Here is a 24,789-nt window from a genome sequence, read left to right on the forward strand (position 1 = left end):
GCACAAGGAAGTGCACAAAACGAAGAGTTGCAATGAGGAAATTCCACAGCTTAAAGCCTGGATAACTGAAGGCACATCCAGCAATGGGGAAGCAGTGACAATTGGAAATGTACAGCAGCCTGTCTTAGACGCAATCAATGTCTGAGAGATTTGTGGTGTTGGAGGAGGAGATTACAGAGATTGGGAGAGGTAAGGTCATGGGGGACTTGAAAACAAGGATGAGAAATTTTAAATTGAGATGCTGCTGCTGCTGCAGAAGGGGCCTGATGTAAATTAGCAAGCACAGAAGTGATCAAGGAATGTGATTTGTTGTAAATTAAGACACTGACAGCAGATGGATGTCTTCACGTTTATGGAGAATAGAAGGTGCAAAGCTGGGAGGAGTGCGGTGGAATGAATGAGTCTCAAAATAACAGGATGATGGTTTCAGCAGCAACAGAACTGAAAAAGCCACAAAGTTGAATCCAATGACTAACATTTAACAATAGCTATGCTGAGATTTTGATTTGGCCTCAAATTGTACACTCAGGAAGTCGCCCATAATGAGAAATTTGGACAATGTAGGGTTTGAAATTTCCCTTTTAGATCAAAACACAATACTCCCAGACACAACGCAGGATAACAGTCAGTCCTAAAGACCAGGAGGTGGCTGGTGTGTAAGCACATTCCCTGTTGTGTAGAATGCACCAAATACCTTTGTTCTCTCGATGCAATATTCACCAAAATGTATTATAAAACATTCAATGAAAAGGTTGAGAATCACTTGCAATGGACTGTTATTCACACATTCTCTTCCAAAAGAACTATCACACAGATTTACTTTTAAAATCACAGTTCTCAGAAGCTTCAAGTTATTATCCCCCAAAAGGTGGTGGAAACAGATTTAAAGGGAACCTTTAAAATTGGATGCATGCTTGAAAAGGACAAATTTGCATGACTATCGGGTAAAGAGAAGAAGAGGGAAACAATCAGGTAATTTTTTCAAAGATAAGAACAGAAAGTGCTGGAAATACTTAGCAGATCAGGCAGTATCTAGAAGCAGGGTAAACATAGTTCACAGTTCCAGTCTGTGACTTTTCATCAGAACACTTTCAAAGAGCTGGATATCGGCACAGTTGGCCGAATTGTGTCCTCGCGTGTGCTTACAGGTAGAATTTTAATGCCTTTTGAGGAGTTAACACATGGTGCAGGCAAAATATCCTGGGAGATCCTGTGAGTCGCCAGGCTGATATCGTTTGGCAAGCCTCATGATTGGCATGCTGTGTAATTGCCCACTCAAAATGGACTAAAGTAAGCACATAAGATAATAAAATGTGAGGCTGGATGAACACAGCAGGCCAAGCAGCATCTCAGGAGCACAAAAGCTGACGTTTCGGGCCTAGACCCTTCATCAGAGAGCAATGCTGCTTGGCCTGCTGTGTTCATCCAGCCTCACATTTTATTATCTTGGAATTCTCCAGCATCTGCAGTTCCCATTATCTCTGTAAGTAAGCACATAGCTGGGTGCCAAGAGGTGAAGTTTGAGAACTCCAGAAGTTTCCTCTTGGCGCTCAGCCAAGGCCCAAATAGAGAATTGGCTACTGGCTCATGCATGCTGGAAGGCATGGGAGAATGAAGGCAGTAGGCACAAAACTTGCCTTTTGAAGTTTCTGTTTCTTCTGTGCCAAAAGAAATAAGGCAATATTAATCTAACAGGTCACCAAGTCAAGTTGGATCACTGTTTTACAAATGCAGAACAAACGTTCAACAGGAATGGGGCACTCCTTTTGAAGTGTGATTTCAGAATGTGTGTAAAGTATAGATTTCTGAAAACTCAAATAAAATTCACCATTTACTTCTGTTGCTCTTGTGGATAGGAAATGTTTTACTTAAACTACGTTCTGAAGTCACCCAGGGAATTGGCTTGGAGCCCAATAGTGCAAAAAAAATCCGTGGATATAATCACTAACACAGACTGCTTCAGCTTCAGGCTAATTAAACTCCCTCATATTTTCAGGCTCAATAGTTCCTTCAAGCCAGTTCTGATGATGTCATGCAGAATTATCAGGTGAACCCGAAGGTAAGGAATGCAATTCTAGTAATATTAATAGAACTCTGGCACCACATGGCTTTGTAATTCGTTCAGGCCGTACACAGCGACTGAAGGGATCCAACAAATGATATCACCAGCTCCACCTTAAAATATTAATGAAAAAATATCAAGTAAAAGACTCTGGCTGAGAATTTTTGGCATGGGGTACAATGACAACGAATTCCTGCAAGCTCCCTTGCAAGCCATTCACTACCCTGTCTTGGCATTATACTACCATTCCCTTAGTGTCTTCGGTCAAAATCCTGGAACACCTTTCTGTACAGCATTGTAGGTGTACCACATTTTATGGAAACTGCAGTAGTTCAAGAAGGCAGCTCAGTGCCACCTTCTCAAGGGTAACTCGAGATAGATTGACATCGATGTCCACATACCACAAGTAAATAAAAAAATGCAACAACTGGAGCTGACTATATTTTAAAATCTTATCTTCTTGGATGCAGCTTAATGGGCAGACTAACATCAGATTTTTCTGAGTGTAGACAATGCTAGGCCGTCTCAAGGCAAATCAGTGTTGCTGTATGGTGATATGTAAGACTCCCTCACACTTGTTCCTGGCATGATCCCTGCTTATTAATGCTTTAGCCTTTATCGATTGATGTGTGCTTTCTGCTCATCACAGTGAAAGTGTAGGCCAGCACCAAAGAGGCACTGAAAGGTAGAATTTTGAGGGAGTTATATTTGCTTTATTTTTCAGAAGTGGTATAACATCTGCTTTATATAGGAAAAAGTAATTGTAAATTTATTGAAACAAAATCCTCACTCATCATGTGAATCAGCCTGTATTGAAAACAAATGAGTGGCTCTGAGTCCGGTTTCCATGCTAGTATTTCACCAGCAAGTTAGTTCAAACCTCGCTGCTTTGCAGCAAGAAGATAAAAGATTAAAATAAACATTTTGGTTAACAAGGACATTGGGACACATTGTACAAGAGGCTCTTGCTTTGAAAATGAAGGGACCGATGAAAGAAACAGGTGGACATCAAGTATTCAACATTTCAGACAGTTTGACCAACATATTGCAACCATAACAAGGTCTTCCTTGATTTCCGCGTTTTGTAATCAACATGGAAAGTTACACCGGTCATCAACATTTTGCTGGAAGCTGATTCTGTATTTGCACTGTCCTTTGATGACAACTTCCTGATGTTACTGATAAATGGTTCATTTTTTTTATTCATTCATGGGATGAGAGGATATCACTGGCCAAGCCAGCATTTATTACCCTTCTCTAATTGTGTGAGGGCAATTAAAAGTCAATCACACTGCCGTTGGTCTGGAGTCAGATATAGACAAGATCAGGTGAGGATTGCAGTTTCCTTCCTTAAAGGAGAGGAGTGAATCAGCTGGATTTTTCTGACAAGCGACAACAGATTTGTTGTCATCATTAGACTTAATGCCAGATTTTTAATGATTTGAAATTCCACCATCTGACATGACAAGATTCAAACCCAGGTCCCCAGAACTTTACCTGAGTGGGGATTAGCTGTGCAGTGATAATTCCACAAAGCCATCACCTCCCTTTATGTTCTGGAGTTCAAATCAGGGTATGAAACTCAGGACGTCCAACTGGATTTATTGTGGTAGTCACAGAGTTATATAGCATGGAAATGGACCCTTTTGTCTAGCTCATCCATGCTGACAAGATGTTCTAAATTAATCTAATGCCATTTAGCCATATTTGGCCCATATCCCGCTAAGCCCTTCCTATTCATGTACCCATCCAGATGCCTTTTAAATGCTGTAACTGAACCTGCCTCCACCACTTTCTCTGACAGTTTATTCCAGACGAGCACCACCCTCTGTGTGAAAAAGTTGCCCTTCAGGTCCCTTTAAAATTTTTTCTCCCTCATCTTAAATCTATTCCATCTAGTTTTTGAATCCCCTACCCAGGGGCCTTCCTTATTCACCCTTTCCATATCCCTCTTGATTTTATAAACCTCTATAAGGTCACCCCTCATCCTCCAACCCTCCAGGGAAAATAGCCAAAGCCCATTCAGTCTCTCTTTATAGCTCAAACCCTCTAATCCTGGCAATATCCTTGTAAATCTTTTCTGAGCCCTTTCAAGTTTCACAACATCTTTCCTGCATCAGGGAGACCAAAACCGAATACAGAATTCCAAAAGTGGCCTAAGTAATGCCCTGTACAGCTGCTACATGACCTCCTAACTGCTATACTCAATGCACTGACCATTAATTGCAAGAGTGCTAAATGTCTTCTTCACTATCCTATCTACCTGTGGCTCCACTTTCATGGAACGATTAATTCTCACTCCAAGGCCTCTTTGTTCAGTAACACTCCCCAGGATTTTACCATTAATTGTGTAAGTCCCACCCTGAATTGTCTTTCCAAAATGCAGCACCTCACATTTATCTAGATTAAATTCCATCTGCCACTTGTTAGCCCATCAGCCCATCTGACCAGGGTCCAGTTGTACTCTGAGATAACATTCTTCGCTGTCCAGTACACCTCTAATTTTGGTGTCACCTGAAAACTTACTAACCATTTCTCCTACATTCACATCCAAATCATTTATATAAATGACAAAAAGCAGCGGGCCCAGCACTGACTGTTGTTCACAGAATTGAATACCAAAATAGAGCCACTATTCATGATGTGCACAGGCCAGTCCTAGCCCAGGTTAGACAGTCCTGCAGACTCATCCCTGGGTCTGTTTATTTTTTTACAAACCTAGAATCACACCTATACACAACTGAATGGCTTTCTCACCACCAAACAGCATGAATTTTGTTTTACTATTAATGGCCACCAGTAAATCACTCATGCAGCCAACTGGATATTTGCCTGCAAAGCCCATTGCAGGCAATGTAAACCATCAGAGGTGAGGTAGGGATAGGGGGAGAGGATGGGCTAAATCAAAATGGGAGTTTGAGAGAGAAATAAAACATTGCAATCCCCTGTGCTGGATCTGCCTTTGTTCTTTCCTAATCAGCCTGATCAGAGATGTCATCATGCACCTCAGGAGCAGGCGGGACTTGAACTCAGGCCTCTTGGCTCAAAGATAGGGACACTACCATTACATCACATGAGCCCTCTTGGTCTAGTTTCTTTTGCACTTCTACCCTCTGGGTTATCACTCACAATTGACCAACCTTCCTACCACCAAAATCACTGTGACTGTCTCTTTAGTGTAAAACCACAAACTGCCACCAGTGATCCCCCTTACAGTCTATTAAATATTTGCAAGGGAAAATCAGTTCAGGACAATGTAAACCATCAAAGGTGAGATGGGAGTGAAGGGAGCAGGTCTGATTTATTAATGATAATGGGAACTGCAGATGCTGGAGAATCCAAGGTAACAAAGTGTGAAGCTGGATGAACACAGCAGGCCAAGCAGCATCTCAGGAGCACAAAAGCTGATGTTTCCTCTGATGAAGGGTCTAGGCCCGAAACGTCAGCTTTTGTGCTCCTGAGATGCTGCTTGGCCTGCTGTGTTCATCCAGCTTCACACTTTGTTATCTAGGTCTGATTTATTCTTTTGTGATGGGTAAGCCATTGCCTGTTACCAAGGGAACTTGCACACAATAAGCTCCACAACAACATGAATTAGGCATTCCTCGTAGGGATTATTATACAAAGTGCCCTCTTGTGACACAATGGTAGTGTCCCTACCCCTGAACCAAGAGCCCCAAGTTCAAGTCTCACCCACTCCAGAGCTGTGTCATAATACCTCTGAATCGATTGATTAGAAAAATAGGTTAAATAAAAAAGAAGTCCCTCTTGTGGAGTAGTGGTGAGCAATAGATATTGGCCATGCCAGCAACACTTATACGCAGGAATGTACACACAAACGCATCTAGTATAAGTTATTCCAAAGAGCTGGGGTGAGCCTTCAAGTAGGGAAACATTCTTGCCAATAAGATATTCTAATTTGGAAATACATGCCTGTTTCTCCCTTGATAGTATAAAGATGCCTGGGCATAAGCCTGCTATCTTCTGATAAACCCAGAGTGGAAGGGATCCATTTGAACACAGAGGAGTGCGGTCAGAATATCCATTCATGCAAACCCGCTTCCCAAAATCAGTCTCATAAACTGAAGGTCCTGAGTTCAATGCTTGAAGAAGGAAAAGTTGAGAGCCAGTGGCTTTTTGTCCCCTTGGGGTGGCACAGTGGCTCAGCACTTAGCACTGCTGCCTCACAGCAGCAGGGACCTGGGTTCGATTCCACACTTGGGTGACTGTCTGTGTGAAATTTACACATTCTCCCTGTGTCTTCATGGATTTCTGTCAGATGCTCACAGTCCTAAATATGTACAAGTTAGTCTGTGGATTGTCTGTGCCAAATTGCCCATAGTGTCCAGGGATATGTAGGTGAGGTAGATTAGCCATGGGAAATGTGGGGTTTGAGGGAAAGGGTAGGGAAATGGGTCCTGTGGGGATGCTCTTCAGAGGGTCAGTGTGGATTGCTGGGTCAAACGGCCTGTTTCTACACTGTAGGGGTTCTATGATGAAATTGCCCATGGAAAAATAACCTGCTGATGTATTAAAACACATGCAATCAGAAGATTCTTCAAACAGGACTGCTGTGTGCCGTATACTTGAAAATGGACTGATTGAGATGTATACATGCATATATTTTATATCATCTTGTCATATTTTATTCATTCTGTTCCAGTGGGCATTTTACAAATACATTTTACATTATAACAAATGCTTCAACATGGTAAGGAATTTCTGCAAATAAGCACTTTTCTGCCAGCTTTAGAATGAACCCATAAATCTCATTACATGACCTTCGGCGTCATAAACATAAACATGCATGGGCTGCATGTTAGCGTTAGCAACACTACAGAACATATATGTTATTTTCGTGGAATGTAAAATCATTAGAATTATTAGTTTGAATCTTACTTTCGAGGTTAAGTGATTATGAGCTGGAGTGAGTTTTATTTCAGGGCTTTTCACTGTGCAGCCCAGCATGATTGATTGTTGTATCTTACTAAACTCACCCTGACCACTGAAATTATATATTGCTGTTGGCCTGCCTCTTTACACAACTTTCTGCGAAGGCCTTGGTGCTGGCCACTGCCAATAAACCCCCCCTCTTATTGTTTATCATGCCCTTTGATGCTGTTCCCGCCCTCCAAATATCTTCAGGTCCACCATGTCACCACCCTTGACCCCACTTTGACACATGTCTCTGCTAGCACCATATGCACTCGGGAAGGAGCTTTTAGAGGGCAGGATTTCCAACATTCACCCCGATCATCCACCCACTGGACCCCCAACACTGGCCCAAATTTCAGATTGTGGGGAAGACTCAACGCTGGCCACAAGCCTGCTTCATTATCATGTGTGATAACAAGTTGTGGAGCTGGATGAACACAGCAGGGTCTAGGCCCGAAAAGTCAGCTTTCCTGCTCCTCTGATGCCGCTTGGCCTGCTGTTATGTCAGATTCTCCAGCATCAGCAGTTCCAGTTATCTCATTATCATGTGTTATGGCTAGCCTTCCCCAAGGTGATGCCCCTATTTGCTCTCCAGTGGATGGGAGAAACCTGGATTAAATGCCACCCCATGTTACTGCTTGTTGGTAAATCAGCAGAAATGTATTGGATTTATGAGTTCGGAATCGTGCTCTCATTGTTTCAGTCCAACTGCATTGTGCTTTCTCCCTGGAAACAAGCTGTATTGGTGACACTATTTTTAAAGTTGCTTAATTACTGGTCAAAGAAATATATCTGTAAATACCCTGCATTTGAATACATAGTGCAACCTAGTGTGCTGGAATACTGTTCTATTAATTTATATAATAAAAGTAAATAACTCCTGAAAGAACTATGAGCAGAATTAAATAATTTAAGAACATCAAAGGCTAGATAATATACTTTGATTTTGCATTAATGAATTTTTAATTGTGTGAATGAAGAATACTATCTGTTTCCCGTTTTAGCAAAAAACAACTTTAAGCTTTTGTAGGTGTATCATAAATAATAGAAAAAGATTGATGGCAATTTTCCCTATACAGACATTCTGATATATTTTAACATTCTGATTTAGCATCTGCTTTTCTGATTGTTTTCGACTTTGTAAAACTTTACACAGGTCATTCAAGATTAAAAAAAAGCTATGAATGACATGGTGGATCTTGTTCCCTCTGGACTGTTGGAGGCTGGGCTAACCACCCAAGATCCATAATTTGACACCTTGGACATCCTAATGTGTTGACCTCTGTGGGAGTTGCTTGGGGAATGTGGACAGTTTCCACACTCTCCAAGACCCTTCAAAAAATTCTCCAAACCTGGGCCACAGTCAAAGCCTTTGGACAGTTCTAATTTTTGGCGATGGAATCCTGTATTGGCGTCTATTTTATGGATGAACAAACTTCAATCAATGACTTTTAAAGGAACAGACAGATCTAAGAATTGCTAAGTGGCGAGATTCAATTCTGTCCAGAAATAGTTGAGTGACATAGTTCAAAGTTTTCATTAGGTCACTCAGGACAGTTTAGGGGTAAAAGAAAAAGGGTTGAAAGGTTACAATTGCTTGCAGACAGATGCTCCATGTTAGACAGTGCTTCTGTTAACTGCTGCTAAGATGACTTCATTTGACGAAGGAGCAGTGCTTTTGGTATCATGTGAATTCTGACTTTGTGCTGTGAGAGGCAGCTGAACTGCATAGGTTCTTGAATTGAGGGCTCAGCGAAGTCATGGGGAGGTTGAAGAGGACAGTTTATTGGGGGCTCAGGAAATCCTAGGTGCTATGAGAGGTCAGAGGTAGACATCTGCTATGCATAGTTCAGTACAATCAAGACAGGTGGTTGAAAAACTGACAAGCAATATTTTATCGATGCAAGTGATCAAGATCAGAGTCCAAGCGGGAAAAAACACACAAAGGCTGGTTGAAGATAGCTGTCAGGAAAGATCTTGGTTGATACTTGTGAATTAATGCTGGAGTCCAAATTTGAAGTCCAAGTGTGTGTAGCCCTGGGAAAGGAGTATGAATGATCAGAATAGGAGCGGATGTTAAGGCAGTACATAATGGTGCAGTTCTGGAGAAGTGGGTTTCAGGGACAGAGAAGGAAAGGTGAAGAGCTGTAATATTTTATGAAGTTTAATTATGTTTGTTGACCCACTGTATCATTAATATCTAGGAGGGAGCTGCTGAGAAATTCATGGAATCTGCATTGGTCGCAATTGTTACTTGATACGCAAGCCAGGATGATTGATCACAACTGATTACTCATAATTACTATGTACTAACTGTTAGAAATAATTGTACATGCATTGTAAATGGTATTTCTGCTCTCACATTGCACACACAGTTTATTTCAGTTTTCTCAAAACAGGGGAACCTGCTGGAATTAATTTTGGATCTAACACTTTGCCTACTATAACAATATGCTTCTTAGTTGTAACATTAGTTTGATCGTTTGTCTGGGATGATAACCTCACATACTTAACCATGAAATGTTTGACAGAAAATTTCTCCGAGGTAACTATGCAGTTGATCCTTCAGTTATTCATATTGATTGCCTGAATCGCACACTAACTCCCATGACGAGCACCATTGCAGCCTACCCTGGCTCAACCAACTGAGTCATGGAATCATCACCTCATTGTTTTGGCTACTTATCTCAACAACATACCCACACTGCCAGTCTACTCATTCAGTCATTCATTCATCAACCATCCTTTCACAGAAATTCACACTGGACATTTTTACGCACCTTTCAGTAGCTAGTGTGGTAAAAAGAGGGGCATGTGCTTCTTGCTGATTCTTTTTGCTATTGCCTACTCTGGATTTCTGTGCTGAAGAAATTCTACTGGCTGCTTTATTGGAAGTCATACCCAAGCAAACATAATCCAGTAAATACTCACAGCTTCTGCCTGATCAGTGTTGGGTCTGACGCTGATTGAAAGATTTGAGCCTATGTCCTCACCACCACTTTGGAACCAAATTTGGTCTTTAACTCAAGTTTATAATTGCAAACAGACTAGAGTTAGAAAAGTAGGTGAGGTCAGTCAAGGAGCAAAGAAGAATGGACAGCATTTGGAATGATTAGTGCCAAAGAAAAATTTCTTTGGAATGAAACAACAGAATAAACCACGATATTTCACAAATTGTGAGGCATTTTAAATGCTTGTATACATCCTGCAAAATGGATGGCATCCCAAATGGCATTTTTTCATTGAATTAGCGTGAGTTCAACTCTCATATTGTGGAATTACCATTGGCTCCTAGCCCAATTACGTGTCTTTAAACAGCCCTGAAACATCTTAGAAATTGAGATTTATGTCGTCTTTAAGTAGCCTATGGTATCACAGCCAATGTCACCAGCAAGATCAATACTTACCAGCTCATTAAGCAAAGGATGGCAAAATATAGTTACTTCAAAGTTTCAGCTACTAACAAATCACACTGACTGGCCATTCACAATGGTGCAAGGCCTGTTCCTGTTGATTAGCAAGTCAAATTATACTACAAGACTACAAGTCATCAACAATATGATTTTAAAATAGGAAAATATATCAGGCATACATGTTTCAAGGCAATATCACATTACATCAAAGTGTTCCAAGGCAGCATATGCCACAAATTTGAAGACTGATTTTTTTTCGACACAACCTTAATCCATGTCTTTGAATAATTATGTTTGTGCTGTATTCCTCTCGGAGTAATCAGTGGAAGACACATCAAAGTAAACCCAACAATTGAGGGATAAACTAGAGTCTACATGAAAATTTGAAGTGCTCATTGCTTTGACATTATTGAGAAGACACTGTTCTAACTGAACTAAGGAAAGGTTTATATTATGTGTACTAAGATATCTATTTTTAAAATGACAATTAGCTATTGATTAAAATTGATGGCATTGGATTTGAGAGCAGATTAGAAATAGGATGAAAGGCAAACCATAACAATCATTGGTTTTATTTGGTTACATTAAGGTCATGGGAGGATAATGTTCCAGGATAGTCAAGAGCACACAACTTCTAATTTATATTAATGACTTCGATGCAGAAACTCAATGCAACATTGATTGTTTTCTTGTCTTTACTCACCCTTGCCTGGAGCTATTTCATTGACATTCAAACCAACAAAATCTTTAACTACGCTTTTCCAACTGGAACCCAATTCAGGTGTGATCTTGCATAATTTTTTCAGATGGTGCCTAGACAATGCTTCATTTTCTGACTGATTATTCAGACTCTATATCTGGTGTTGCTGGTCCACTTTTTCTTCACCCTCTATTAGGGCTTTGATTTTCCCATTGAACAGACAGAAACAAAACTACACAAGATTTTGTAGCTATTGATAAATTTTATAAAAATGGAATTGTAACAAACAGGAACTTTAACTATCCTAAGATTCAAGTAATAAAAGATTTGCAATCAAAAGGGAAGGACTTGTTTCCAAAATCAGATTCCATTACAATGACAAAGAACTGTTCAATTTGTTTTTGGCTAATAAACACGACAATTCAGCAACTGGAAGGCACAAAGGACAATTTGAAAATGAAGCTCATGAGAATATTCATTTGGCACTGGAAATAGCTTTTGAAAATGCATTTCTACCAATTTTTAAGGCACTTTGCAAGAATCTCTCTACCTGATTGCCTGTATCAAAGATAATGAGAAACAATTTACCTACATCCTCCAGTGCCATACATGTTTTTCTGTCAGATGTTGTGTCAAAAGCTAATGGCATTTTTCCTCTTGCCTCTTGTATCATCTTTCTGACTTTATCCCATTGTCATCTATTTATCTGCCATTTCAATGCCACTGATTTCCCATAGTTTGTCCATTCGCCTTCAATCTACTCTTCATTCTTTCATTGCTATCCACTTGCCCTTTCCAATTAATTTTCCAATTGCAATGCATTCTGCTCGCGACCCTCCCATTTCCTTTTAATTTGTCATACTGACTGCATTCTATCACTACAACACATTTTGTCACTTACTTTTGCTTATCCTTACCCTCTCTCTGAATCCAGTCCTTTCTTGAATGCAGTGTTTTTTGGAATAAATAGGCTTCAAGCCATGTTTTCACAAGCATTTAACAATTCATATTTTCGCCAGTGCAAACTGAACATGGGAACTCTGTGTGTGTGTGTGTGTGTGTGTGTGTGTGTGTGTGTGTGTGTGTGTGTGTGTGTGTTTGTGTATGAGATTGAGAGAGAGGCAGAGACAGAGAGAGGAAGAGAAGAGAACAAAAGAATTCTGGCTCATGACAAGAACTTACATTAGAGTAAAATGAGGAGGTTGTTGTTTTGTAGATACCACATGGTGCTGACTGAGAAGGAAACTCTCCTGTTTTTATAATCTGCCATGAACATAGTGGAAGAATTTGCAGATTGATAATCTATTTGAGGACATGTCACACACTTTCCATGATCTTCGATTCCTGAGATGGGACTCTAAACTGGAGCTTCTAACCCAGAGATAGGGATGTTACTATTGTGCCACACGACCTATGAGACTATGAGCAGCTGGGGGTTCATTTTTCACTGCCCATTGTAAAAACTGGATGTCAGACCTGCTGCACCAGGAACTGAAGCTGAGTTGAATTGTGACAGAGAATACTGATCTGAGAGTGGGCAAGCAAAACACTTTCATCTGGCATACCTGATGTGAGGATGAAAGTTCAACTTGGAATGAATTAGGATGATTGGATATGCACATCTGTCTGAGGTATCAACCAAGGAGGAAAATAAATGAACAGTCAAAAGTACCTAGAGCAAGCAGGAGTCAGATTTAATTGTCTTGATAGTGAGATTGAGGATTTCTCTATTAAACTAAATAAAAATGATACTAAAACAGTTGGAGGGTGTTAAAATAACTTTAGTATAACATATTTCTACGCTATTGTCAGAGGCAGAATTTCACTACATCATTCAGAGCTACGCATGCTGCTTTGAGATTTCAAAGTTAGAAGAGCTGATTTTTAAGCAACTTTAGCACAGAGAATCCTAGAATCATGAATACAGAAGAAGACAATTGCGTGTGAACTGGGTTTCTGAAAGAACTATCCTTCAGAAAACAGCAATTAATTCCAGCACAAATGTTTCCACCAACATATGAATGCCCCACATTTGCGAATAACCCTGTAAGTTTCACACACTTGCCCAATTCCCCACTGATGTTTGCAGAGCAACAACAATGGCAAAAGTGGAACAAAAAGAAAATCAGTGAAGCACAAAGCTTGTGATCTGAAACAAGGATATTGTTTTCAGTGTAAAATGTGTCTGGTTGTTTCAGGGATAGATTATACTTAAAAATCATGTGACACTGCTATTTCATATGTAGCTTAAAAATGTACTTTCTTTTTCCCTGACAAACAATCTCTCATTTTGACATCACCAAGAATACGTATCTGACAAATGCAGGTGGGCTTGAAACCTACCGATGTACTATACTTTACAAAAGAAAAATTCAAAACATCAGCTGAATGGTGCAACCAGGATCAAAATATTCCCTGCAGTCCATTATTGGAATCTTTCAATAATATGCATTCAACTATTATTATGTAATTGATTTCCTCTCACTTGATATTGCCTGATAAGAATTTTGATGTTGGACAGTGCAATGTACTCGCCACATAAATCATTGTATTGGAATGGGAGCCATCTGCTGGATTGGTAAATTGGCCACAATCTCAATGAATTCTTCATGGAAAGGTCATACATAACATAAAATGAAAAAGGAAAATTCACTGCCTACTTGGAGAACAGTGTCCTCTTGCAATAGAAAGTCAGAGTGAATTTCTCTCTGCTGTAGTCAGAATAGTTGACAAAGTGGCCAGTACTTCCAGATAATTCTGTGTGTGCAAATGGAAGGATATAGCTAGTACCATTTGTGTGAATCATTATTCAAAGTAGTTCCAGAAAAAAGTTTAAGATTAGAATAAGCAGTTAAAAAAGATTCAATTTATTTTCACCTGCTTTAAAAGGTTTGAGTAAAAATCATAATTCAGAAATAGGTGCTTGCATCTGCAGAGTGCTGTTCCCATTTTCAGGATGTTCTAAAGCTCTTTACTTCCATGCTTCTGTAATACAGCCATTGTTGTTTTGTAAGCAAAGAAGTCAACTACACTCAGCAAAGTCCCACAAACTGCAATGATCTAAGTAACAGGTTATTTTGTTTCAGTTGCCTCCGGTGGTTGGAGTTAAACCTTGAACAAAGGAAGATGCTTGCAGCTGCTGAGATGAGTCGCAGGATAACCTGGCAGCTTGGATCTAAAATTGGCTTCGTGACAAAGGATGGTCATTGAAGACTGTTTGACCGGATCCCATTGATACGTAAATAGGTCCAGTGGCTAATGGTGAGCAGGAAAGTGTTTGGCTACAGTATGACATAAATGGATTGATTTGATAGGCAGATCAGCGGCAGATGGAATTTATCCCTCATCAGTGTGAGGTGATGCACTTCAGCAGAAAGAACAAGACTAGGGAGAATTTGATGAATGCCAGGATACTGGGAAGCTCAGAGGAACGCACAGACCTTGGAGTGCAGATCCCTGAAGGTGGCAGGACAGGCTAATAGTGCAGTTAAGAATGGTACTTGCCTTAGTCAGTCATGGTAGAGACTCTAACAGCAGGGAGGTCATGTTGGAGCTGTGCAGAGATATGATTTAAGTTTATGAGATGATAAAGGCGTGGACGGGATGAATACAAAGCCACTGCTTCCTTTTGCTGAAGGATCAATGTCAAGGGGCCATAGTTTCAAGTCGAAAGGCAGGAGGTTCAGAGGGGATTTGCTGGAACATGGAAGAATGAGAGGTGACCATTTTGAAACATACAAGATGCTAGCAGGGCATTTAAGAAAGAGATGAGGAGGAATTTCTTCTTCCAGAGTGTTGTGAATCAGTGGAACTATTTACCAGAGAGGGCTGCTGAGGATGAGTTTTAATCATATTCAAGGCTGAGATAGATTAACTGTTAATCAATAAGGGCATCGCCTGTTATGGGGAACAGGCATGAAAATGGATTTGAGGATGACTAATCTGCCATGATCTAACTGAATGGTGGAGCTGACTTGATGAAATGAATGGCCTATGTTCGCTCCGATGTCTAATAGTCTTATATTTTTCCCCACTGTGATTTCCAATTTCATCTTGTTTCTATCGAGTCTGTTCTATCTTGATTGTATCCTTTTTTATTCCTATTTCTCAAAGTTTTGCATCGCCATTTTCATACTCGTCATACCAAGGGCTATCCTGTAAAATCTATATAACAGTCGTTTATCTGTTAGGTCAACATTCTTTTGCAGCTGTGGTGCACATAACTCTAACTGTGGTCCTACTAATGTTTTATACAGAATTAAGATAACATTTGAAAATTTATATTCTGTGGTATTTGTCATTTGTCCCAGTCTTCCATTATTTGTTCACAACTGGCTTCATTAACTCAAAGTATTTTAATGGCTTGTGAACCTGAACCTGTAAATTTTTTTGTTACAAATGACTCCTCAACTCCAAATCCATCTGAGAAACTGCTTTTAGCTCTACGCCGTTTTTCTTCCAATCTAACTGTGTTCACTCCTGTCGTATTGCAGGAAGCCCAACTGGAAAAGAACATCACTTCTTCTTGAACGCCAAGATACAGTCACTTCTCATGATGTATATAAGCCATTCTCAGCTCAAAACAGACAGACCTGCTGGGTCTGTTTTATTTTTATTTTCCTCTTTTTATTAAAGAAAGGACAAATCATTTATGGTTGAAATGGGGACAAATGTCATTAGTCAGACTGCAGAGAATCGCTGTCATTCTCTACCTGGAAAAGCTGTGGTAGCTCAATCATTGATAATGTACATCGGCTCCCATGTTAGGTAAAGTCACCAGACTCTTACAAAACCATAGGCCTGCTCTCTAATTTGAAAGTGACAATGGTGCTGGTTTAACCTGAGGGCAACCACACCTCAGGCAAGGGAAGAGATTGAGAAGATGGGTCTTTCATAGTCACCTCAACCTTTACAGGAATTAAGCCTGTGCTGTTGGTACTTTTCTGCATTGCAAACTGGGCATCCAGCCAACTGAACTATCTATACCTTCAATCTCTGGGATTGCTTTTTAAAAATTTCTTTTATAAAAGTTTTATATGTGGAAGTGCTCTTACATACTTTTATTTCCCATCATTAAAGCACCATTAATTTTTTATTTGTTTTAAGCCACTGACTGCCTTCAGTAAAGGACCAATGTAGCCAATTGGATTTTTTCACACCAATCCCACCACCAGCAAGGCAGCCAGGCCTGTTTCATTTGTTTTCTCATCTCCTTTAAAGCTATCTGGAAGCGTTCTTGGATGGAACCCAATTGGTTTCCCACCACCAAATCATTGTGACTATTTTTGTGCTTTTTTTTGTTTTTAACTGCTCACAACCAACAGTAAATCATCTCTAGGGACAATTAGATATTTTGGGTGTGAGTTTGCTCGCTGAGCTGGAAGGTTAGTTTTCAGACGTTTCGTCACCATTCTGGGTAACATCATCAGTGAGCCTCCGACGAAGCTTCACCGGAGGCTCACTGATGATGTTACCTAGAATGGTGACGAAATGTCTGAAAACGAACCTTCCAGCTCAGCGAGCAAACTCACATCCAGAACCTCAACCTGAGCTACAAATCTTCTCAAAACTCGCTAATTAGATATTTGCATGCAAAGCCCATAAGAGGCAATGAAGACCATCAAAGGCACGAAGGAATTGGACCTGCTTTATTTTGAATTTTCTAAACAACCTATTCAAAGTTGTTATCATTCACCTGTGGAGTAGATGAAGCTTGAGCCCAGGTCCCAAGCTCAGAAGTAGAGATGTTACTACTGCGCCACTAAAGTCCAACCTTGTCTTTTTTTAAATTCATTTTATATCCAGAAGTGCTATCATGCACAACTGAGTGACTTTCCTACAATCAAAATCACCAAGGCTCTTTTTGTTTTCTTCCTTTTTAAACAGTAACCATCACCAATAAAATGTATCCACAATATTCACTTTAATGGCCTCCATATGATGGCTTTCAACATGCACTGGATAAAGAAGCTTGTTCTGAATTTCCTAACAGATTTCTACCTCACGTTGATGGCCTCGAGTTATGCTCTTCCCCATTAGAATGAACATTCTCACTGTTTCCACTCTATGGGAACCTCCCATTGTTTGAAATCCTTCATTTAGTCAATTCACCTTCTTTGAAAGAAAGGAGGCCCAGTCTGTCAAGATAATAAAATGTGAGGGTGGATGAACACAGCAGGCCAAGCAGCATCTCAGGAGCACAAAAGCTGACGTTTCGGGCCTAGACCTTTCAGGACCTGAAAGGTCTAGGCCCGAAACGTCAGCTTTTGTGCTCCTGAGATGCTGCTTGGCCTGCTGTGTTCATCCAGCCTCACATTTTATTATCTTGGAATTCTCCAGCATCTGCAGTTCCCATTATCTCCCAGTCTGTCAATTCGGGTCTGATACATACTTTCACTTTTGGTGTTATCCTTAGAAAACTTCTCTATACCCTTTGCAGTACCTGTATATTTTTATGCAGTATGGTACGAAGCAGTATGAATCAATACAGACTTCATGCACATCTAATCTACCTTCCCACTTTCAACCCATCTACAATGAAGACCTTATACTTTGTTTTTTTTTTAAGTGGTCATACTGAACTATGACACCACTTTTAGTAATTCGTATATTTCTGCTCTGAGATCCCTATACTCATGCGCCCTTCCTAGGCTTTTCAATAAATGCACTCTCATTCCTCCTACCACAACATTCTATGTTTATTTATATGTGGTGCAATTTATTTCTCTGTCATTTGCCAATTTTGTCAAGTTTATTAATGATGTCTTATGACTTGCTGCAGTTCTCCTCAGTATTGTTGATACCCCCATCAGGTGCCTTCTGCAACTTTAGAAATTGGGCTTTTGATTCTAAATTCCATTTCATTGATGCAAATTGTGAACAGCAGTAGTGCTAGCATGATTCTTGTCGAACACAACTTCATATCTTTTGCTACATTGTACGACTACCTCTTTTTCTCACTTCCTTCATTCTGTCTTGAAGCCAACTGACAATCCATTCTACTTGTCCCTTGGTTCCAAATCCTCTGATTTTATTCATAAGTCATCATTGCAACAATTAATGCAAGATCTTTGGCAAATCTAGATACATCACTTCCATTGCACTGCTGTTGCTTCATTTCCTCAAAAAATTCAATCACATTGCTCAAGCAAAATTTTCTCTTTTTATGTTCATGCTGACTATTCAATTATTTATGTTTCGGAATATGCTTCCCTAGTTTAGTTGGGATTCCTTTATGTCTCTCACCACTGATGTTGAGCAGTCTCCTTTATAATTCCTTGAGCAAGTTCTGCCCCATTCTGAATAAAAGAATAACACTAGTCCTCTGGCCCTGATTCTGTTTTCTAACGAATTATTAAATGTATGAATTAATGAATTATATGTGAATAATTAACAAATATCTAAATATACATATTAATTCATCCATTATATTGTAACCCAGTTTATTTTGAAATGTGTGGTTATAATCCAGTGACACCAAGGACTTCATTCTCTAATGGTAAAGTATGCAGAAGACACTGAAATCTGTGGAGGTATACAGATAAGTTGTGAGTGGGTGGCGGTCTGGTAAATGGAGTACAATTTTAGTAAATGGGACGACATCCATTTTGGTAGAAATGACAGTGAAATGGACTATTATTTAAAAGGTGAAATATTGCTGCATGCTGCTGTGCAGTGGTACAGAGATGGAGTTTAAAAGTCATGCTGCAGCTGTATAGGGTGCTGATGAGGCCACACCTGGGGGACTGTGTACAGCTTTGGTCTCCTTACTTGTGAACGGATGTCCTAGCAGGGGTGCAGAGGAGGTTCACTAGGTTGATTCCGCAGTCGAGAAGATTGGCTTATTAATAGAGATTGAGTAGGCTGGGAATACTCATTGGAATTTAGAAGAATGAGAGGGAATCATATAGAAACATGTCAAATTATGAAGGGAATAGATAAGACAGAAGCAAGCTGGTTAATTCCACTGGCGGCTAAACCTAGAATTTGGGGGCATAGCCTCAAAGTAACTGGGGACAGATTTCAGACTGAGGTGAGGAGCGACTTATTCACCCAAAGGATTGTGAATCTGTGGGATTCCTCCCCAGTGAAACAGCTGATGCAACCTTATTGAATGTTTTAAGGCAAAGACTGGCAGATTTTTGAACAGTAAAAGAATTAAGGGTTACAGTGAACAGGTGAGTGGATTTGAGTCCACGAAAAGATGAGCCGTGATCTCATTGAATGGCAAAGCAGGCTCAAGGGGTCTGATGGTCTACTCCTGCTCCTTTTTTTTACAGGGTGGCATGGTGGCTCAGTGGTTAGCACTGCAGCCTCACAGCACCAGGGACCCGAGTTTGAATTTAGCCTCAGGTGACCGCCTGTGCGGAGTTTGCACATTCTTCTTGAGTCTGAATGGAAGCTCCAGTTTCCTCCCATAATACAAAGTTTTGTAGCTTAGGTGGATCGGCCATGCTAAATCACTCATAGTGTTTGGGGAAGTACAGGCTTGATGAATTAGCCTTGGGAAATATAGGGTTGCAGGGATGGGTTAGGGGTGCTCAGTTAGGGTGAGTTTTTTTGGAGGGTTGTTGTGAACTTGATGGGCCAAATGGCCTGCTTCCACACTGTAGGAATTCTATTTATTTATGCTCTTAAGTTTGTTTTAGTTTAGTCAGGACACTTTTGAATGCTGTTGTCTTATTTTTCGCTCTATCATTCAATGTTTTACTTTTGTCAAACTTCATGAAGTGTTTCTGTTTGTGAAGCTTGGTTAGTTTACTTGCATGATTACCCTAAATTCGCCTCATTACATGCCTACCATACCCTATGGTATGCCTCATAAAACATAGAATATAGAACATTGAACATAGAACATTACAGCGCAGTACAGGTCCTTCGGCCCTAGATGTTGTGCCGACCTGTGAAACCAACCTGAAGCCCATCTAACCTACAGTTTTCCATTATCGTCCAGATGTTTATCCAATGACCATTTAACTGCCCTTAAAGTTGGCGAGTCTACTACTGTCGCAGGCAGGGCATTCCACACCCTTACTACTATCTGAATAAAGAACCTAACTCGGACTTCTGTCCTATATCTGTCACCTCTCAATTTAAAGCTATGTTCCCTCGTGCTAGCCATCACCATCCAAGGAAAAAGGCTGTCACTGTCCACCCTGTCTAATCCTCTGATCATCTTGTACGTCTCTATTAAGTCACGTCTTAACCTTCATCTCTCTAACGAAAACAGCCTCAAGTCCCTCAGCCTTTCCTCATAAGTCCTCCCCTCCATACCAGGCAACATCCTGGTAAATCTTCTCTGTACACTTTCCAAAGCTTCCACATCCTTCCTATAAAGTGGCGACCAGAACTGTACGCAATAGTCCAAGTGTGCTCGCACCAGAGTTTTGTACAGCTGCAATATGACCTCACGGCTCCGAAACTCAATCCCCCTACCGATAAAACCTAAAACACCGTACGCCTTCTTAACAACCTTATCAACCTGGGTGGCAACTTTCAGGGATCTATGCACATGGAGACGGAGATCTCTCTGTTCATCCACACTACCTAGAATCTTACCATTAGTCCAGTACTCTGTATTCCTGTTACTCCTTCCAAAGTGAATCACCTCACACTTTTCACACACTGCCTCATGACAATGTTAGTCTGATTCTCCCTGTCACCATAGCCAGAAGTACCTGTTACGACTGGGATATATTTTCCATCCAAGTCCTCGATGTTGGGATGAAGCTTTCGCCCGTAATGGGGATAATTGTTCTTTATCACCTTCAATATTACTCAAGCTTATCTCAATAATATGAGTTCTCCAATTCATTTTGGAATGGACTGGTAACTACCATTGGAATACTGTTACCAGAACACGTTGCATGTCGGGACAAGCACCCAGCACATCAATTGGACCAGGCTGCATCTCAGGGCGGATTGCTTGCTCTTGCCTTGAGTCTCCCTGCTGAAGGAAAGATGTTATGAAACTTAAAAGGATTCAGAAAAGATTCACAAAGATGTTGCCAGTGTATGAGGGCTTGAGCTGTAGGGAGACTCTGAATAGGATGGGGCTATGTTGCCTGGAATATTAGAGGCTGAGGGGTGATTCTGCAGAGGTTTATAAAATTGTGGTAAACATTGATAGGGTGAATTGACAAGGTCTTTTTTGCAGGTTAGGGGAGTCCAATACTAGGGGGAATAGGTTTATTTTGAGGGGAAACATTTAAAAGTGACCTAAGGGGCAACTTTTCACACGGAGGCTGGTGTGCGTGTATGGAATGAACTGCCAGAGGAAGTGGCGGAGGCTGCTATGGTTACAACATTTGAAAGGCATCTGGATTGGTACACGAGCAGGAAGCATTTAGAGGGATAGAAACAGAGCTTCTGGAAAAGCTCAGTAGGTCTGGCAGCATCTGTGAAGGTAAAAAAAAGTTAATGTTTCAGGTCCGGTGACTCTTCCGGTTTAGAGGAATATGGGCCAAATGCTAAAAAATAGGTCAAGACTAACTTAGGAAATCAAGTCAGCATGGACAAGTTGGATAGAAGGGTTTGCTTCCATTATGTATATCTCCATGACTTGAAATATGGATGAATGAGCATGGGGGTGTCCATGGGGCATTTTTGATGGGGAAATACTTTGGCTTGGGGAAATGCTAGGCAATGTGGGTTGGGAGGAGGTACAAGTGATGACATCGGGAGTATGAAAGATGGAAAGAGAGTCATACCTTTGCATTGGGGGCAGATGGAAAGAGGTGGAGGAAAGCAGCCAGACCAGTTATTTCAGAAGGCAGGTTAGGGATCTTTAGAATAAACCTTTCCAAAGGTTCCTTCATGGAGACTATGGTGCATGACTCCTCAAAGATTCCAACTCTTCAAAAAGCTAACCTGATTTTATTTAAAAAATGAAGGAGTAGGTTCTGCAAATCCTCAGCCAGCGGAGTCAGCAATCCCAAATGGGGATTTCAATGTAGACCAAGAAATTCCTGAAAACTAGCAAGCTTGGAAATAGGGCTCAGAATTCAGGGTTTGAGTCCTGGCTGCTGTTTTTAAAGGGCTCCAGACTCAACTCAATTTGGTGGATGTCTAGACCATTGTACCCTCCTCTATTGCTGTATTGTTATCAGATTTTGCAGCAATACAGTCAGTCCCTTTATCCAAGGCATTCATCTAAACTGCAAGCAGCTGAGGTTCATCACTAGTTCCTATGGGGTTGTCAACTTCCAAAAAGCTCCATTTATACTAACTTTCTGTTTGTAGTTATTTAACCAATCTTTTATACGTTAACATGTGGCAGCAAACACATGAGCTTTTTCTTATGCAGTAACATTTTATCTGATAATTAATTGAATGCTTCCTGGAAATCCAAATGCACTGCATTTACTGGTTCCCATTAATCTATCCTTACTTGCTTCAACTTCAAAAAATTTAAACAAATCCATCAAACATGATGTTCCTTTCGCAAAAGTACGAACGATAATGTTCCTAATATGCTGCTACCAACTCCTTTCAAAGGGATTCCAGCATTTCCACATGAATAGCTGTGATTTTAACTTTCTTTCTGCCTCATTTATTGAATTAAGGTGACGTACATTTGGGTTTCCAATCCACTGGAATATCTGAAGAAGCTCGGAATCTTTGAAAGATTAGAGCTAACATCTCTAATGCTTCTGATTGGAAGAAAATTGCCCAACATATGGAAATTGAGACAATGGACATGAGACACTTATTGTCTGGGTTCTACCTATTTATTTGTCCGATATGGTGTAAAGCTGAAGACTGTAGTGTTCCAGAATAACTGTAATGTTAAGTGACTGTGCTGTAATTGTGCTGTGATGGCCTATGACCAGATTGCTGTAAATTCAATATACACAACACGTATCTTTGTTCTTGTATCACTGCAATTGAGATTGACAAAATAAAAATGAAAAAATATGAATGCAGGCAAAAGCCTCTGATTGCTATTGAGCTTGCCTCTTTTACAATGGAACATTCTGCTCTCTCTTTGAAGATGTTGCTATGAATATTGAAGTTTCATTCTTTCTCCACACACTCCTCCGTTCTCAGAAGAGACTTTACTATTGTTAAAAAGTCAGAAGTAGGTAAGTTGCAGAATGACAGAAGGCCAAGGGGTGCTTGACTCCTGAAATTACTTATTGAAAATATTTTTATGGAGATTGACAAATGAAGCAGAGAGAACATGAGAAGAATCATTTTTCATGCAAATTATGATGACTTGTCTAATGGTATGATGGAAATGGTTTTCTAAAAAGAATTGAATAAATCCTTGAAGGATAATATTTTGCAAGGAAATATTGAAACAACCAGGGAACAGGGCAAACTAGGCTGTTCTTTTAAAGTGCTGGCATTTTAAGTTGTCCCACAACAGCCAGGTAATCACAGTGAGCTCAGTGCATGAATGTGTCATATCACAAACTGAAATTGCCACATGACAATAGTAATGAAATAAGGCATTTAATGTGATCTAAGCAACAATTTATTGCAGAAATGTCTTCAGCCAACTTTTGTTCTGCCAGTCCTTTCCATATTATGAAAGGTTTAGCTCTGCTAATCATAGGATCCAGTTGCACCATTTAGCTCAACAAACTTGGACTGCCTTTTTAAAACAACTGTATGTTCTATTAAGGCATAGATTCTAGACCCGATAATTAATAGCTGTAAACAAACTTCAAGACAACTATCGCAATAAGAACCCAAGTCTTATACCTTATATCTTATGCAAACTAAAACAAGGAAGTGCTTGTTGGTGACATAAATTGGATATTAAAGGTTCCCTGTGACAGCTATTCGGTGGCTGTACCTGGACGTAAAAAGCTAGATGTCAGATCCCTCTGCAACCTGATACACATGCATGGATATCTTTCCAGCAGTCAAAGTTCCCAACAGATATTTATTAAACATGACAAATGTCAACTGAATTTGTCACAACAAGACTGAATAGTATCCAAGGTCTGGTATAGGCTGAGCCCTTCACCATTGGAGGAAATGCGACTGGAGCTGAGTTGAGTACTGTGGAAGCACTGATTAATATCCTCACCCCTGACCTCATGGTGGTGGGCAGGGAATGTCCTTTATGAAACAGCTGAAAATAGTGGGCTGAGAACAGTTCTCCAAGAAATGTGTTTAATAAACAGGGGAAAAAGTACTATGGGCAATTTGGTAGTAGGGAAAAAAATTCCCCAAGAAATGTCAAGTCTCACGACACAGTGCCAGAAGGCACAAAGCTCATCTGTTCCATCAGTGTGTACTGACATCTCTGAATAGGTTAATTAAGAATATTTACCCTAAGAAATGTCATAGTGACATCCTGAGCCTTTGACATTGGAGAGCAAATCAGCGTCTTTTGGATCAATGATGGTTGTTCAATTGCAAAGTTCGTCCTTTGACTCCAATTGACTTCACTTTACCTCAGGTCCTTTGAAGTTGCACTCAATTGAATTGTATCTTGTTGGTGAGGGTCTCCACTCTCTTTTGGTGTTTAGTTCTTTCATCTTTCAGTCGTGGTTTTGATGAAGCCTGGGGATGAGCTGTTCTGACAGAACTTTAACAAAATATCTATGAACAGGCTTCTGATGGGTAGGCTTCTGACATTGGAATGTGCCACAGAATCATTTGCATCTCATTACAATGCATGCACTTCTGACGGTAAATGTCAGAGGAATTGAGGATGATAAGTA

At 40.3% G+C, this 24,789-nt stretch overlaps 1 protein-coding gene and 1 long non-coding RNA gene across 2 annotated transcripts in view; one reads left to right on the forward strand and one right to left on the reverse strand.

Annotated features, from left to right (window-relative positions):
• The window catches only part of tenm3 (teneurin transmembrane protein 3), a 3,293,451-nt gene that overhangs the window by 1,886,441 nt on the left and 1,382,221 nt on the right, over positions 1 to 24,789 (reverse strand). The gene's annotated exons all lie outside the window — the stretch shown is intronic.
• On the forward strand, positions 43 to 22,897 carry LOC132209514 (uncharacterized). The gene is made up of 3 exons (XR_009445642.1): positions 43 to 189; positions 1,997 to 2,059; positions 22,675 to 22,897. It is a non-coding gene; the product is annotated as an uncharacterized LOC132209514 (long non-coding RNA).

This window comes from Stegostoma tigrinum, chromosome 3 (assembly GCF_030684315.1).
Source record: "Stegostoma tigrinum isolate sSteTig4 chromosome 3, sSteTig4.hap1, whole genome shotgun sequence".
Taxonomy (NCBI): domain Eukaryota; kingdom Metazoa; phylum Chordata; class Chondrichthyes; order Orectolobiformes; family Stegostomatidae; genus Stegostoma; species Stegostoma tigrinum.